Raw genomic sequence first — 15329 nt, forward strand, 5'->3', positions numbered from 1 at the left:
ATGAGTGATTCCCAGTTTGCGAATTTCATGGTGCAGGTGCAGCTTCCCCTGATACCCAGACCCCCCTCTGTTAGCTCCAAGGATCTTAAAACCTAACATGTCACAGTGTTCCCCTGGCCCTGTACAGATACAAGAAGGAAATAGCCATTCACAACAGAGTAATAAGTTCCCCATATTCAATTTGCATCCCAGAATGCTCTGGTACCTATGATGTTCTACAGTTCCACAGATTTCGACCAAGCCCAATGATGGTGACTAATAGGGGAGGAGGAGTGTGTACTTGGTACTGTCCTAGAAATGGACTAGAATAGACTGTATGCAGATGGAGGGGTCAATGGTCATCCATATCTTTCTTTAAAGACACAAGAGCCTCTCTCTACACTGTTACAGCAGTTGCGGTCCTGAACCTACCCCTTTCGGGGAAAAGAAGTTCAAGTTGTTGGCACTAAAAATCAGCAGCATACCAATCAGATTACTGCTCCTGCCCAAGTAAAAATTGGAGACATCAAAGTACAACACTAGTTTGTGGTGTGTGATTTGAGCCCCGTAAACCTGCTGAGAAGGGATCTCCTTTGCAAACTCAACTGCATCATTCACTGTAAGCAAGATGGAGTCCAGATAAAGACCCATGAAGCAGATGTAGAGTTCAAGCTTTAAACACCAGAAACTATTGTCAAGTTGTATATGGTCATTACCATAGAGGCCCTACCCATTGACTTGAAAGAGACAGTCTTCTTATACGGTTCTTCGGAATTTAGTAGCACTGTGTATTAAATCAACAAAACTTTATAATGAAGGGACTGGTTTTTCGTATATAATCTTCAAATGTTGCTTCAGCTAGCTTGCAGTACTGCTTTGAAACTCCTAACTCGCCAAAGTTCTAAATGCTGTGGTTAACCACCAGCATGGCCACTCTTATTCCCAAGGAATTTGTGGAAACAGATCTAACCCTTTCGTTTGTAACTTTTGCATGCCCAAGGTTTTACAAAGAGAGTAAACAATAATACATTTTCAAATGTTTATTGAAAAGATCTAATCCTTGTAAGTAAAATATGAACTGTGATTATTAGACAGACGAGACACATAATTGTGATAAGCATTTTCAGAATGGTGAAAAACATAAATAATTCAACCAAGTTAATTTTTCCTAATGTTACTCTGGTCTATTCCTAATACCTCTACACTAGCGAGAGTATGGGGGTTGCACCCTACTGCCAGACCATTTTGAATGAGCTAACCCCATACCATGGTGTAATGTCTCAGGAAACCGGCATCAGTGTATTAACAAATGCACTCCGTCTCAATGGGCAAGCCTACACACATCTGCCTGCTGAGCTATCTTCTTTTTAAGGGTGAATATCAGGGCCAGCAGAGCTGCATCACAGTCACAGCTCTCATCAGCTTTCATGATAACTTCATTAAGAAGTGCCTCTCACCTAATTCCAAACGGACGCTGTTTAAATACCACAGCACTAGCCTTATCTCATTCTGCCAGAGATGCATTGAAAACATCTGGTCAAAACACATGTCTCCCTAAAACTATCAGTACAGACTACAGACCAACAATGGTTACCAAAAATAAATGCTTGATTGGCATTTTCTTGAATGAAAAGCATGCTGAAACCACCATCTTAAAAAGATGCTAAGTTAAAAAGGAAAACTAAATTGAGACTAAATGTACTCCATATGACAGGATGTTTGGGGTTTTACAGCGTGAGAGATTGGACTGATTAAAGTTGCCAAACACCTAAAGATATCCCTTTCACCCAATGTGGTTTTTCCTCAAATGAGTACTTACAAGATGACTCTAGAAGCTATTGCAGGAATCACTCCTGTCATTGAGAGCATGATAGAATAGGGCGTTCGAAGAGGAGGATAGAATAGGACCTGCAGAACAGAAACCAAATTGTCATTCCATGCTATCCTGTGTACTGAACCGTGCCATGATTTTGTTCCTAATTCCCCCAGAAGCTGAATGGTTCACAGTCACTGTCCTTTGCCAGGCAATCTTCTCAGTTCCACTTCATGAAGACAGCTAGGTTCTCTTCACATTTTGGTTCTAAGAGGAGACTTTAATGCGGTGTGACACTCCTCAAGGATACCTTGAAAATGTCCATCCTATTTGATTCAGATACTTGAAAAGAATGTAGAGTATGTGCAGTTAGCCTGTAGCTCAACCCTGATCCAGTACATCGATGACCTTCTGATTGCATCGATGACCAAGGAAGCCTGAAAACAAGACACTATTGCTCTACCTAATGACTTGGCTGAGAATGGGCACAGTTTCCCCCGACAAATGACAGTTTTGTCAAAAGGAAGTGATGTACTTGGGATATCAGATAGAGAGAGGGGTTAGCTGAGTGTCCCATGAGCGCATTGAAACAGTCCTTAAGTTGAAGTTTCCAACAACACAGAGAGAAGTGTGACCCTTCTTGGGATGGTTGCCTATTGCCGACAATGGAACCTAAACTTTTTCTTCGTGGGAAACCGTTTAGTGAAGCTGACATCCACTGTTGTCAATGAACCGGCACCAAAGGATGATAAAGCATTCAAACCTTCCAGGAAAAATGTACCTTGCAGTGCACCCGATCTTGGAATGCCAGTCTGCACCAAAGCATTTTTCCCCTTTTGCCATGAGAGAGATGGGAGTGCTTTATCCATGCTAAAACAGATCCTTGGGGAAACTTAGCAACCCATTAGGTATTTTTTAGCAACTCTTGATCCTGTTGCTGCAGCATTGCCTGCTTGTTTCAAAGCAGTTGCAGCAGTAAGTCTTAGCATTCAGCAATCAGAAAGGATAGTGATGGGCTACCAATTTATTGTAGTGGTCCCCCATTCAACTGAAATCCTCATGACTCACACACACACTCAGCATTTGACAAACAGCTGCTTAACCCACTATGAGAGAATTAGTCTGTCTGTCAAGAATATCTCAATCATAAAATGTCACTCACTAAACCCTGCTTTTCTATTGCCTAGTGCAAAGGGAGACGAGGAGGTAGACTGTGATCATGACTGTGTAGGTTTTACCGAGTTATGCACAAAACTGAGACCCGCCATACTGGACACTCCCCTTCCTGAATCCGATCATGCCCTATTTGTCAATGGGTCTTGTCTGAGAGGTTTTCTAAGAGCCGCCTATACTTTGTGCACTCTAAGTGGGGTCCTGGAGGCATCTCACTTGTGCCATGTAACATCTGCACAAGTGGCTGAATTGATTGCCCTTAGCAGAGCCTTGCATACATCATAAGGCTCATGAGTTACCATTTACACTGACAGCCAGAATAAGTTCGGAGTTGTACACAACTTTGGACAGTTGTAGTCACAGAGGTGTTTCTTGACCTTTGCTGGGTCCCCCATCAGAAATGGTTTGCATTTCTCCAATCTATTATAAGCTCTACAATTGCCAAAAGAAATACCTGTGGTGAAGTGTGTTGCACACAAGAATAGCAATGATTTTGTCAAAAGATGTAGCCTCTAGGAATGAATGGGAAGCAATTCCTTAATTGCAACTCACAATTTGCGAGTCGCAATTAAGGAATTTGCAGGAATCACTAATTTATTTGCCATTCCTACATGCATAGCCAATAGCGAATCTTTAATTGCGATTCCCTAAAAATTGTAATTAAGGATTCTCTATTGGCTATTTTGATGCATGGGCACCATAGTTAATGTTGGTTAAGAGACTTGAATGCATGCTTATAAAAACCTCTGAAATTCACTTAAAAGCCTAGAAAATGTACAGCTATGATTGCAAATTAAAGTTAGCTCTGCAATCTAGAACTCGCCCAACAGCCTTGCGGGTTGTGGGTGCGGTGTTGCTTGTGAGTGTGCTGGTGAATGTGGCTGTGATGGTGGTTGTAGGTGCACTGGTGGTTGTGGTGCTTGTGTGTGTGATGGCGGTAGTGGTACTTGTGGGTGTTGGGGTGGTTGTGGGTGTGGTGTTGGTTGTGGAGCATGTGGGTGTGGTAGTGGTTGTGGTGCCTGTCAATCAATCATGTCTTTATGTTGTTTGTGTGTTTGCTTGTGTTGCTTTGTGTGTTTGTGTTTATGTGTGGTGTGCATGTGTGAGTGTGCTGCTTGTTCCTGTTGGAGTGGGTGCATGAAAATAAGTGAGTGTACTTGAGATAGTGGTGGGACTTTGGAATTGGGATGAGGAAGGGACCTGAGGTGGGGCACAAGTTTGGGCTGGTTGAAAGGCTGAGGTCAGTGAGGAGGCTAGTGCTGCAAATGATCTGTGGATGCCAGACAGAGCTATGAATGAATTCCAGGCATGCTACCTTTTTTGCATTTGGCAACTAAGGCCCTGGATACCATTCAAAAGTTCTGGCCTACAGAGATGCTGTGTAAGTGGTCAATACTAGTCTCTTCAACCTGCCACAGGCAGGGTGACAGGGGCAGGGGGTGAGGTGTTTGCTGGGAAGGAGACCCCAGCAGCCCTTTTAGGGAGGTGGGTTTGGCCAACAGGGAGGGGCAAGAGAGAGGGTGGAGGTGGGTCTGTGGGTAGGAGACAAGGAAGCAGGTGGTTCAGTTCATGTAGGGTTCACCACCACTAGGGACTGGTCACTTGTGGAGGCATATGAAGGTGTATAAGAGCTGGTGGCCTCTGGTCCAGTCCCTCAGCCTCCATGCCATGTTGATCAGTGTCCATGCTCTCACCACCGGGAACACAGAGGTCAGCTGCTTCCCTGCCTTCGTGGCCAGTGTCCCCTTTGCCTGCTCCTGTAGATACTGAAAAGGAATATACAATAGGTTTATTGTATCTGTGTAAATAAAACTGATCATTAACTTTTTACTCAAAACATTTTCCAAATGTTCTGATTTCATCTGCTTCAAAGCATTCAAACTTTGGTTTATGTATATCATAATCCAATGCAGGTAGGTAACAATTTCAGAAACCATTTGGTCACAGTTTTCGTAAATTCTCCTTATTGCTCTTATATCATTTATGATCTTGTCTCTTAATTCATTCCAGGAACTGTTTAACACCTCTGAATGGTTCTGATTGTGGTTTTGAATAGTAAATATATGTCATAAAAATGATATAAAGGGCAAAGACCCTTGTACATTGTGTACAAGGCAAAACAACCTGAAATATATGTATTTTAGAACTTTTCTAATATGAATCAATGTTAGTTAACAATTACTGGAATGTTTTACCAATATTTGTGGAATCTGAAAGCATGTTCCCTTAGTTTGGGCATTTCACAATGGAACTCTTACTTCAAGTAACTTAAGTATTTTTCAAATGTTTAAAATATTGACTGGATTCAATACTGAAGTTGCCTATCAATATATCATGCCCTGTGTATTCACCTTTGCTGTAGAAGAAATTAAGAAATCATTTTTGAGGGAGTTGCAAAGGACTTCTACAGCATCAGTAAATATATAGGGTTCGATATATTTCAAATCCACTTTAGTAAAGATTAAAAATGTTTTTACATTTGACTCCAAAATATATTACATTATCCCCATTTTGATTTCCCATTGTCAAAATATTCAAAATATATACTGGCTTTCAATTTAGGTACAATTTGGTAGAACATTACAGTTAATATTTCATACACTGATTCATATACATTTTTTGATTCAAATGTTAAATGCAAATCACAATATGTAACAGATCAAACCTTGTTGCATTACGACAATTTCATAATGAGGCATAAGTTGTGGCTGGTTTTGACTTTTCAAGATGGGATAACTCACCATATATGTGACATAACATTCCATCTGCAAAAGTCCCTTTGAGTATCCTATTTTTGTTCATCATAGATTTATCACCTGGACATAACAAAGGATATTTAAAATACATTTTTTGATATGTGTTACTCTGTCACCAGTGTCTATAATTTCCTGTCTGTTTAAAAAAAAAATGTATGCCAAACAAACATTTTTACCAAACAACAGACAGGCTTACATGCACATTTGTGAAGGAGTAAGACATCATGCAATTGTGTCACTTCTTACATAAATCAAAGTCTTTTTGATTCAAAACATATTTATGAGATTTGTAATAAAAAATATAGGCATTTAATCTAATGTTTCTAGTCACCATTGTTTGTTTACAATATCAATTCTCCAATGTGATGTTTGGAACATCTGCTGCATCATAAGTGCATTTAATGCAATGTCACCTGTAATAGGGCTACCTTAACATCCTTCACAATTGCGATGGAGCATCACACCTGACATAATGATAACTTGTGGCCTGTTTGATACAACTGTCCCTTATAACACATAACAATCTCAGGTATGTTTGTTGTTTAGGCAGGCATATGTCTGCTCAAATCAGTCTTTTGTTACTGAACAGAAATATAGTGGAATCATTTTCCACAAATTCATATACTAAACACATCATCATACACCTTCGGCAAAACGTACAACTTCAAGAAATCTTATTGTGTGTTGAACATGAGTCAACACTTATATTCATGCCATAATTCTTTTGCTGTCCCAAAAAAAGTTATATAACATGAAAAACTCCAAAAATAACTTACCACCATGATGCTGCTATTAAGCTCTCAACTGCCCATCATGCTGTGGCTAGGCCTATGAAACTGTACGGGCCATTAGGGTGGTCAGGTAGCGGTGCACACACTTCCTATGTTGGGAGGACTTCCCAAGCTGGACTTCAGCTGACTTTTTGGTCCAGCATTGTAGGTTCCTCCCACCTCGTCTAGCAATGGAAGCTGAATTCTGCTTGTAGACTCCAGGGTCCAAAGCTTCTTGTCGATGGCATTCCAGATTGCTTTCTTCTGATGGGTGTTGACCTGTATGGTTACAGAAAAAGGAAAAAAAATGGTTTTGTGACTTTTTGCTTGTTTGTATTGATGTAACACAATGTTGAGAGATCACTCAAAAGCATTAGCATAAAGTTCGAACTGCATTTGTAAGGAAAAAATTCATACAATGAAACAATATTGTAGTAACCTTATCCCTTTTCTTGTGCTTTGCTCACTAATCTATGCCACTGACATCATCTAGGTCAGGGGTTTACAACATTTTCTGTAGTAATACCTGCTTCTGATCAGTGAAAAACATCGAGAACTACTGGAGGCTAAACAACCTGCACATTGGTACCTGACACCCCTTGGCCCTGCTTCATTTACTCTAAGGCTAATGTCCATATAGTCAGATACTATGTTTTGAAGAACATACTTTGACTAAGGGCACTATGAAAGGGTTGCCATGTTTGTCAGTGAGAGCACGTTCTTTGGGGGATGTATGAACATGTTTGCGTATGAATGGAACTTTGTACTGGGGGCTCTATTGATAATCGAGGGCGGTAGATATATGTCCTTCCAGGAATGTGCTCTGTTGCGGTTTCGCTGAAATAGGATTCCGCAATTGGTCCTACTATTGGCACACCTGTTTTTGAGGGTGGTGCTGTGTGAGTCATATGAATGCTAATGACCTGCTTTTGTCACCTGTGCTAGGATCATGCGGATCACAAGAGGATTAGTGATTGCACAATGTGGGATCTGTCGATCTGGGTTCTTTTTGGTCACCTTGGTTGACAGATATGGATATGTGAACAAAGGTTGTATGCAATTTTGGCATAACTGTGACACAGCACAGGGTGATATCACATAACGTCTACGTGGAATCTTATCGACTCTAAAATGCTTTGGGTGTATACAATGGTGAATCATGAATCAATCTAAATCAATTTCTTCAGGTATCATATATGGGACAATATTGCCTCATTTATTATTGGACCAGCTGAATATGTTTCTGGTGGATTTGGCTCAGGAACATGGAGATTACCCAATTAAAAGTTCTGCATGATTTGAACAATGAATTTGGAGACTGCTATCACTATTTTTTGTAACCGGAGTCTGCAGAACATTAAGATATTAGAGGCCTTTTCATCTCTACCCATATATGGGGCAAGTAAAGGTACTGCAGGATTTGCAAAATAATTCTAAGAAAAATAGAGGTGCAATGTGTATTTGAATACTGAAGATATTAGAAACTATGGAAGTATGAGGGAGTGTTAGAAACATGATATGATAACATTAATTATGGTAAATATCAGCTACGTACTGTACAATGTTGCATTTAGCCTTATTGATTCATTCCTCTCTTCTGAGCTTATCAATTTTAAAGTAATACGGGATAGCAAATTAGCAGGTCTCTGTCTCTGGTGTGGTTTCCTTGCACACTACCTCCCGCATTGGTTCAGTGATATTTTGCTTTGCCATTATGGATTTGGGGCTTGATTACAGCGGTGGTAGTCCTGCCGCCGCCGTCTTACAATGTGGCCATTTGGACCACCACCGGTGTGTCGGCTGTGCCAGGGAACCCCACTTTCCTTGGCGGTGGTGCAGCAGGCAGGGATATACAATATGCAAGGCGGGACTACCACAGTCCACCAAGCATATTGCGAGTTTCCCCACTGACGGAATTTTTATTGCGGTAAGCCCTCTATGAAAAGGCTGGCAGTGGGAGAACAAAGATGGCCCTACAGGGCCCCCATGCCTCTGCCACCCTGGGAATGCAGTGACCTGTTTGCATGCACCCCAAGTTCCAGCATGGCATGGACTTCACAGTCCATGCCATGATGAAACTACTGCATTCCCATGGGAGCGGCAAAAGAAAAGCTCGCAATACATTAGCTGAACTCTTAATCAGGCGGATGGACCATGCACGGCTTTGGCAGTGCTGTGCTGGCGCAAAGCAGGCGCAGCACTGCCAAAGTTGTAATCAGGTCCTTAATGTTTTATGACTGTTGCTTTGTTGTGTGTTATTGTATATTATGGTCGTTTTAATGTGTGACCTGTTTGTTTTTTAAAGTATAGCCTTGTTTTTAGTACAAATATATGTGAGTGTATAGTTTCTTATGTATGTTTTTTGTATATTATTCACAGCACTTACAATGTTCGAATGCTTGTTTGAATGAAAGGCATTGGCTGGATTTTCGTTTAATGGGAATTTTGCACATGAATATAAAAAGCTGCGTGTGCCCTTATCTTGATGGCTATGTACTAACATATCCCTGATCGCTCTTGCTTTTCTAAAAATCACTTGTGGACCATTGGGTATGTCTTCACTGATGGTAATATTTGTCAGTTCTTTTTTAAGAATTGTTTTTAGAGTTGTAGCTCCATCTGAAAATGTGGTGATCATTCTAAATTTCCCTTCACTCTGATTTATTCTACGTCTTTTGTTTTCAAAAACCAGGTTCTGTCTTGGGATAGGCCTTACCCTTTTCAAAGTTTTTTCCAAGATGATACAATTGTAGCCTCTATTCCTGAATCTGGTAATGCATTCCTGTGCTGCCTTCTCAAAGCCACAGTTTCAAAAACTGTTTCTTTTGAGTCTCAAAAGTTCTCCATAGGGAATACTTTGTACTACTTTCGGTGGATGGCTGCTAGACGCATGAAGCGTTGAATTACCAGCCGTAGGTTTCCTATATAGGGCAGTTTAATTTACCCTCCACTACAAATACCCTAAGGTCGAGGTAGTTCACTGCCACTGAACTAACCTCGCCTAAGAAGTGTAAGTTTAAAGTATTGTCATTTAGAATTTCCATATATTCAAAAGCAGATTCAGTTGTTCCTCTCCAGACCAGAAACAAGTCATCGATATACCTGTGCCAGGCAATAACCTCACCTGGTCCCATCACTCCCTGATGGGACCTGGGCACCTGTTCCTCCCACCAGCCAACGAACGATTTGCGTAGCTGGGGGCGAAACAAGTGCCCATTGCATTCCAGGAGATCTGTTTATAATAATCCTCTTGAAAGAGAAAAATATTATCAGTTAAGCAGAACTCAAGGAATTCCAGTAACATCTCATTGTGTGCTGCATATTTCAATGGACGTTTACATAGATAGAACTGGATAGCTTTAAGTCCACTGGAGTGCTCTATACAGGTATATGAACTGGTTATATCTAATACCATTAGCTTTTAAGGTGGATCCCAGCTTAATGTCTCAATTTGATTTAAAAAGTCTTTAGTGTCTTTTACATAGGATGACAACTGTAGTACTGCTTGAAATAACAAGCATTGGCATAGCCAATAGGTCTTGCCTTTGGGACCTTAAAAGTGTTTAGCCATGCAACAATTGATGTTGTTGCACCAAGGATATTGTACTGGATAACTAAACACTTATAAGGTCCCAAAGGCGAGACCTATTGGCTATGCCAAAGCTTGTTTTGTTGTTGTTGCTGCCACAAGAGATTTTGTAAGCTCTGTGTAGGCAAAAGCTAATAATAACACTTTGTGTAAAGCAACTTGTGAACAATTTCTTTGCAGTGGCTATTAACTACACTATGTGTGACTTGGATCAATCACTGTAAAGGATGGGGCGGTGGATGCAAAATACATGTTACATCGCAGTCACTGTAAAATGCTACTAATTATTGCAAGCGCCCTACAAAAAGCAATAAGGTAACCATGTCAAAAGATCGTTCCTGAGCATCATCGGCTATCAGAAACAGTGACATTTTCTGATGGATGAGATACTGCAACAACTGACGAGGTGATACCTGACAAGTAAACATCTAGTAATGACCCCTTCCTCAACCGACCCCAAAACGTTTATGAGTCTCTGTGAAGCGCACTTAAACATTGGATCGCTAACATATGGTTCTGAGTATTAAGCCTGCACTTCGAAACCCGAAGTACCTGGTGTGAGCAGAGGTTCCCGAACCTTGAAACAGGTTTACCAGGAACTCCATAAAAATGGGCAAGAGTTGAAATCACAGAGTATCATACCCATCCAGCACCAGTAATTACAGTCACCCATGCGTGGCTCATGGGGAGGAAGCCATATACTTCAAAGCACATGGCGGAATGTTCCACCAAACTCCTTCATCAAAGTCCTTCATCAAGGATGAGATAAGAGAAATTCACAAGTCCATGCTCACGACCGACTCACAGTTACATCACAAAATGATTGTTTGACACAGGAAACACCAGCCATGGATTCTGAAAAAGGAAGGTGTGTATGTATTAAATATCGAAAACTTTAGCACCAGGAGACTGGGGATGTAAGACTTAACAATGTGGCCAACAAAATAATTATAAGCACGCAGGTGCGTTCTGGAATAGAAGGGGAGGTTTGGACAACTCAATTTATTGTAGCAATTTCGTGTGCCACCCATGTTGTTACCCGTCTTCACAGATCTATATACAGTTACGTCCAAGTACTTGCTCCATCTATGTGACATTTACAGTACAGCATGCCATGTTGCCTTTTAAAGAATTTGCAAAAAAAATATTGTCGCCTTTTTACTAAAAAAGAAATATCCGCACCTGAAATCTCTCAAGTTCTTTGGTCTGAAGCTCAATGTTACCGCCTTTTTCAGGAGGCTTGCATACCAGTGATATGTCTTTTTGCAAATTTTCCAATCCATCTCTTTGGGGTTTCGTGATAATATTTACCCTCTTTTTTGATACTTTTTTGTTCTTAGTTTGAGTAGGTCATTATTTACTGCTTCCGAGAACACATCAATTGCATCTAATGGCATTTGTGGGACGAATTGTGAGATTAGTTTGTATGGACTCCCCTCAGTCTGCTGTTCTATGCAAATTCTCTCTGATCTTTGTGCAATGTCCTCTGTGCTCATTGTATCTTCAACTTCTTATATACATAGATGCTCCAAGGTTTTCAAAGCTGGCAGGTCTCTTACTGTTAAAATGTCAGTTACAGATATAACATTCGGTTTCTTTTTCATGCTTTTGGTTGTAGGTTTGAAATTTTTGTGAAACTTTAGTTTACGGATGAATTTGAAGAGGTCTATTCTCATCTGGGTATATTCAAGTTGGTTATTCGGACAGAAAGTAAGTCCCAGTTTCAGAACTTCTTCCTCTGTTGATGAAAAAACCCTTGGCGTGAGGTTGAGCATTGTTAGATTCTCACCATTCATAGCCATTTTTTGCCCCTCTTGCTGCGTCTTACTCTGGGGGATGAGTTGCTTTTCCCTGCGCCAGCCTCCCCTTCGTGTTTTTCATTTCCTTTTTCCGGGGCTTTGCTTTTCCCACCCCTCAACCATGATTGGCGTAATAGTTGAAATTCCTGGTGAAAAGGAGTGGACTTGGCTTTAGCGTTCGGGGCACCAGCATTTTCGCCCCCAGATATTTCAATTTCTGTTATTTCCGATTCCAATGTTTCCAATCTCTCCGCAACAGATTTGCCTGGTTTTGAATGTAATTCCTTTCTTGGCCCATCAAACTTCTTTGCGAATGTTAACACTCTTCCCTGTTGGTAATCTCTTTTGTCCCTTTCATATTTCTCCTGTTTTCTTTGTTTGATTTTTGCCTCATATGTAATTAACCGTTTCTTCATCTGTTCCCTAAGCTCTTCCAATCTGTTCTTATCTTCTTCTTTAGATAATTCCTCCTCCATTTCCTGAATTTCTTTGAGTGCCTTATCCTTATTGCTCCACGCCAATTTAACTAGAATGTTTAACATTCCTTTACTGGACTGCGCAGTGTGTGTAGCCCATTCTTCAAGCAGGAGCGGGTCAGGATTTTCATAGGCTGGCACAGTATAAATTCACAGCCCATGCGGTACTCTGTCAACATCGATATAACTTTGAAGAGAGGTTGCTTCCCACCACTTGCACATCTCTCTCTCGTATATTCGTTCCAGTTTCATGAATTTCATATTTAGGCTGTTATCTGTTTTAAGTGTATTGGTCGCGCCTGATTGTCCTTCACTTGGGTGCTTTCTAAAAATGTCCTTTGCCGCCTTCCGGCGTGCCAACTCATTGAACATTCTCTCGCTGTTCAGTCTTACACTGAGGATGTGTATATCTTTCACATGCACCTCGTTCTGCCGCTGTTCACAATGAATGCAGTATATTTTTAAACTGCTCACTGGTATATGTCTCGTCCGGTGCTCACTTCTCCTCCGATCAGTTGGAGCTCGTGTCGTATACACCGATCTCCTCCTGTGTTTACTGCGGCGGTGCCTTCCCTGTAAAATCACTGCTCCCTCTACACCATAAATGGGAAGCACTCATGAACGGGTGCCGGCATCATGGTGGTGTACCGTGAAACATAGCAAAGCACCAATGCTCCCTTTTCTGGAACATAAGCCTGCACTCCCAGGGTAATTGCAAAAGATTTTAATCTCCTCAAAGCAACAACAAACGCGTTTCGGCTTTCGCGCCTTCCTCGGTGCTACTGGCACACTGATGGCAACCATTTTTAACCATTTCTTTCATTAACATCAACATGAAAAAAAGGACCAGCGTTTGTTGTTTCTTTGAAGAGATTAAAATCTTTTGCAATTACCCCGGGAGTGCTGGCTTAAGTTCCGGGAAAGGGAGCTTTGATATGTTTCACGGTACACCACCGTGATGCTGGCACCCGTTCGTGAGTGCTTCCCATTTATGGTGTAGAGGGAGCAGTGATATATATATATATATATATACATACACACACATACACAACATACACACACACATAGGAATGCACACAAAAACACAATAATATTATGGTATTCTAGAATTATAATGCATTTACAAATACATACCATCATAGTTCTAGGTAATTTAAAAACAACTGAAACTTCACTTTAATAACTACACTTCACTCAGGAAAAAAATATAGTCTAGAGGGTTTTAAAAAAAAAATAATAGCCAAATTTACATATTTATTTTCAACATGTACCCTTTTCCTCTGGTGAGCCATCCAGCTAGCTGTACAGGGACAGGGCCTCTGTAGCTGGCAAATCCAGCTCCTGTGGTGAGAAGCCTGGGTCCCTGTCTCCTGATTTTGAGAGCATTGTGGCTCCCAGAGGTTGGAAACAGCAGCAAAATTTGAAAAGGTGCTGTTGGCTGCAGTGTTGGAAGGTAAGTGAGCTGTTTTGAAATGCCACGTGCATGACGTACACGATCATCAATGGAGAAGGGCACATCCATTGGCTTTTGAACATTGCTATCACACACGTTAGCATATGTCTGTGTCCATCATGTAGTATCACACCCACTACCCGGTCTTTTTCCGTTGTGGCCATCTGATAAAAAATATCCTGACTGTGAGGTCAGGTGCCCACCATTTTAGATTTTGAAATGGTGTGTTTCTGAATGTTAAGTACATCACCACCACTCAAAATGGTGGTTACTTTGTTTACATATAAAAATGGTAATGTTGTTCATTAGTTTTTACAAAAAAGTGTGATGTAGTGTGTTAATGTGGTTAGATGCAATTTTTGTGCTGTGTTGGTTATGCCACCGTTGATGGTATTTTCAATGACAAAGTTAAAAAAAAAAATTGCATAAATAATGCATTTGCAATGTATTATTTACACATTTCAAACATAAAACATTTACACCTATACAAAATTTCATTTAAAAGAAAATATTTATACCAAACATAATAATGTTCTGTATAATTATGTATCTAAAGCAGTCATTGGACCCCCTCTGTCTGGGGAATTACTAGCCTATCTCCCTCCTTCCTGCTCTGGCGAAGGTGTGTGCGAAGGTGGTTAATAAACAGCTCACCGATTTTGTGGAAAAGGAGGCGCTCCTGCATCCAGCTCAATCTGGGTTCCGGGCGTCCCACAGCACAGAAACAGTGCTGGTTGAAGTGGCGGAGGCTATCCGCGAGTGTCTGAACGCTGGCAGGAGAGCTGCGCTAATTTTGCTTGAACTCTCAGCGGCGTTTGACACGGTCCCGCACTCACTTTTTTTGTCACGTCTGACCAAGATTGGTTTATCGGGTACCGTGTGGGGCTGGTTTCGATCTTTCCTGGAAGGGCGATTCGAGCAGATCTGGATTCCACCGTCCTCTTCTTCCCCTCAGCTAGTAACAACGGGAGTCCCTGAGGGATCCTCCCTTAGTCCCCTCCTATTCAATATCTATGTTACTCCTCTGATATATTTGGCAGAGGAGTTGGGGGCTAAGGTGCTGGCCTATGCTGATAATACTCAGCTGCTTTTCACTTGGGACAAAGACGCGGACTCTGTACTTTCGGTCCAACATTGCCTATCATCTATATTTAAATACTGATGGAGGCACAGCTCAAGTGTAATGAAGAAAAGTCAGAGATCCTGCTGTTTGGTAAATTTCCCCTTAATTTCAGAGAGCAGCTCCGGCCTCCTGAACACCCTCTACCGACCTCAACAGGAAAGCCAGCAAAAAACTTGGGGGTCTGGTTTGATGAAGATCTTTCCTTTTCAAAACCTATCAAGAAGCTAACCGGCTGTTGCTTTGGCCAGCTTAAAGCTTTTAGAAGATTTTTTCCTCTCCTGCGGCTGGTGGTGAGGGACACGGTCACCTGTGCGTTGATCCTGTCTCAACTGCATTACGCCAATGCTCTTTATGCCGGTGTTCCGGGCTACCTGCTGAAGAAGTTACAGGTGGTACAA

At 41.3% G+C, this 15329-nt stretch overlaps 1 long non-coding RNA gene across 1 annotated transcript in view; it reads right to left on the reverse strand.

Annotated features, from left to right (window-relative positions):
• Nucleotides 1-859: 859 nt before the first annotated feature.
• LOC146829207 (uncharacterized) overlaps nt 860-15329 on the reverse strand; it is a 144606-nt gene continuing 130136 nt past the window's right edge. The window contains exons 2-3 of the long non-coding RNA XR_014962201.1: nt 6498-6770; nt 860-4731 (exon numbers count right to left, since the gene is read on the reverse strand). This is a non-coding gene — a long non-coding RNA (uncharacterized LOC146829207). The remainder of the gene's footprint in view (nt 4732-6497; nt 6771-15329) is intronic.

Source organism: Triturus cristatus, chromosome 5_2 (assembly GCF_964204655.1).
Source record: "Triturus cristatus chromosome 5_2, aTriCri1.1, whole genome shotgun sequence".
In the NCBI taxonomy this organism is placed as follows: domain Eukaryota; kingdom Metazoa; phylum Chordata; class Amphibia; order Caudata; family Salamandridae; genus Triturus; species Triturus cristatus.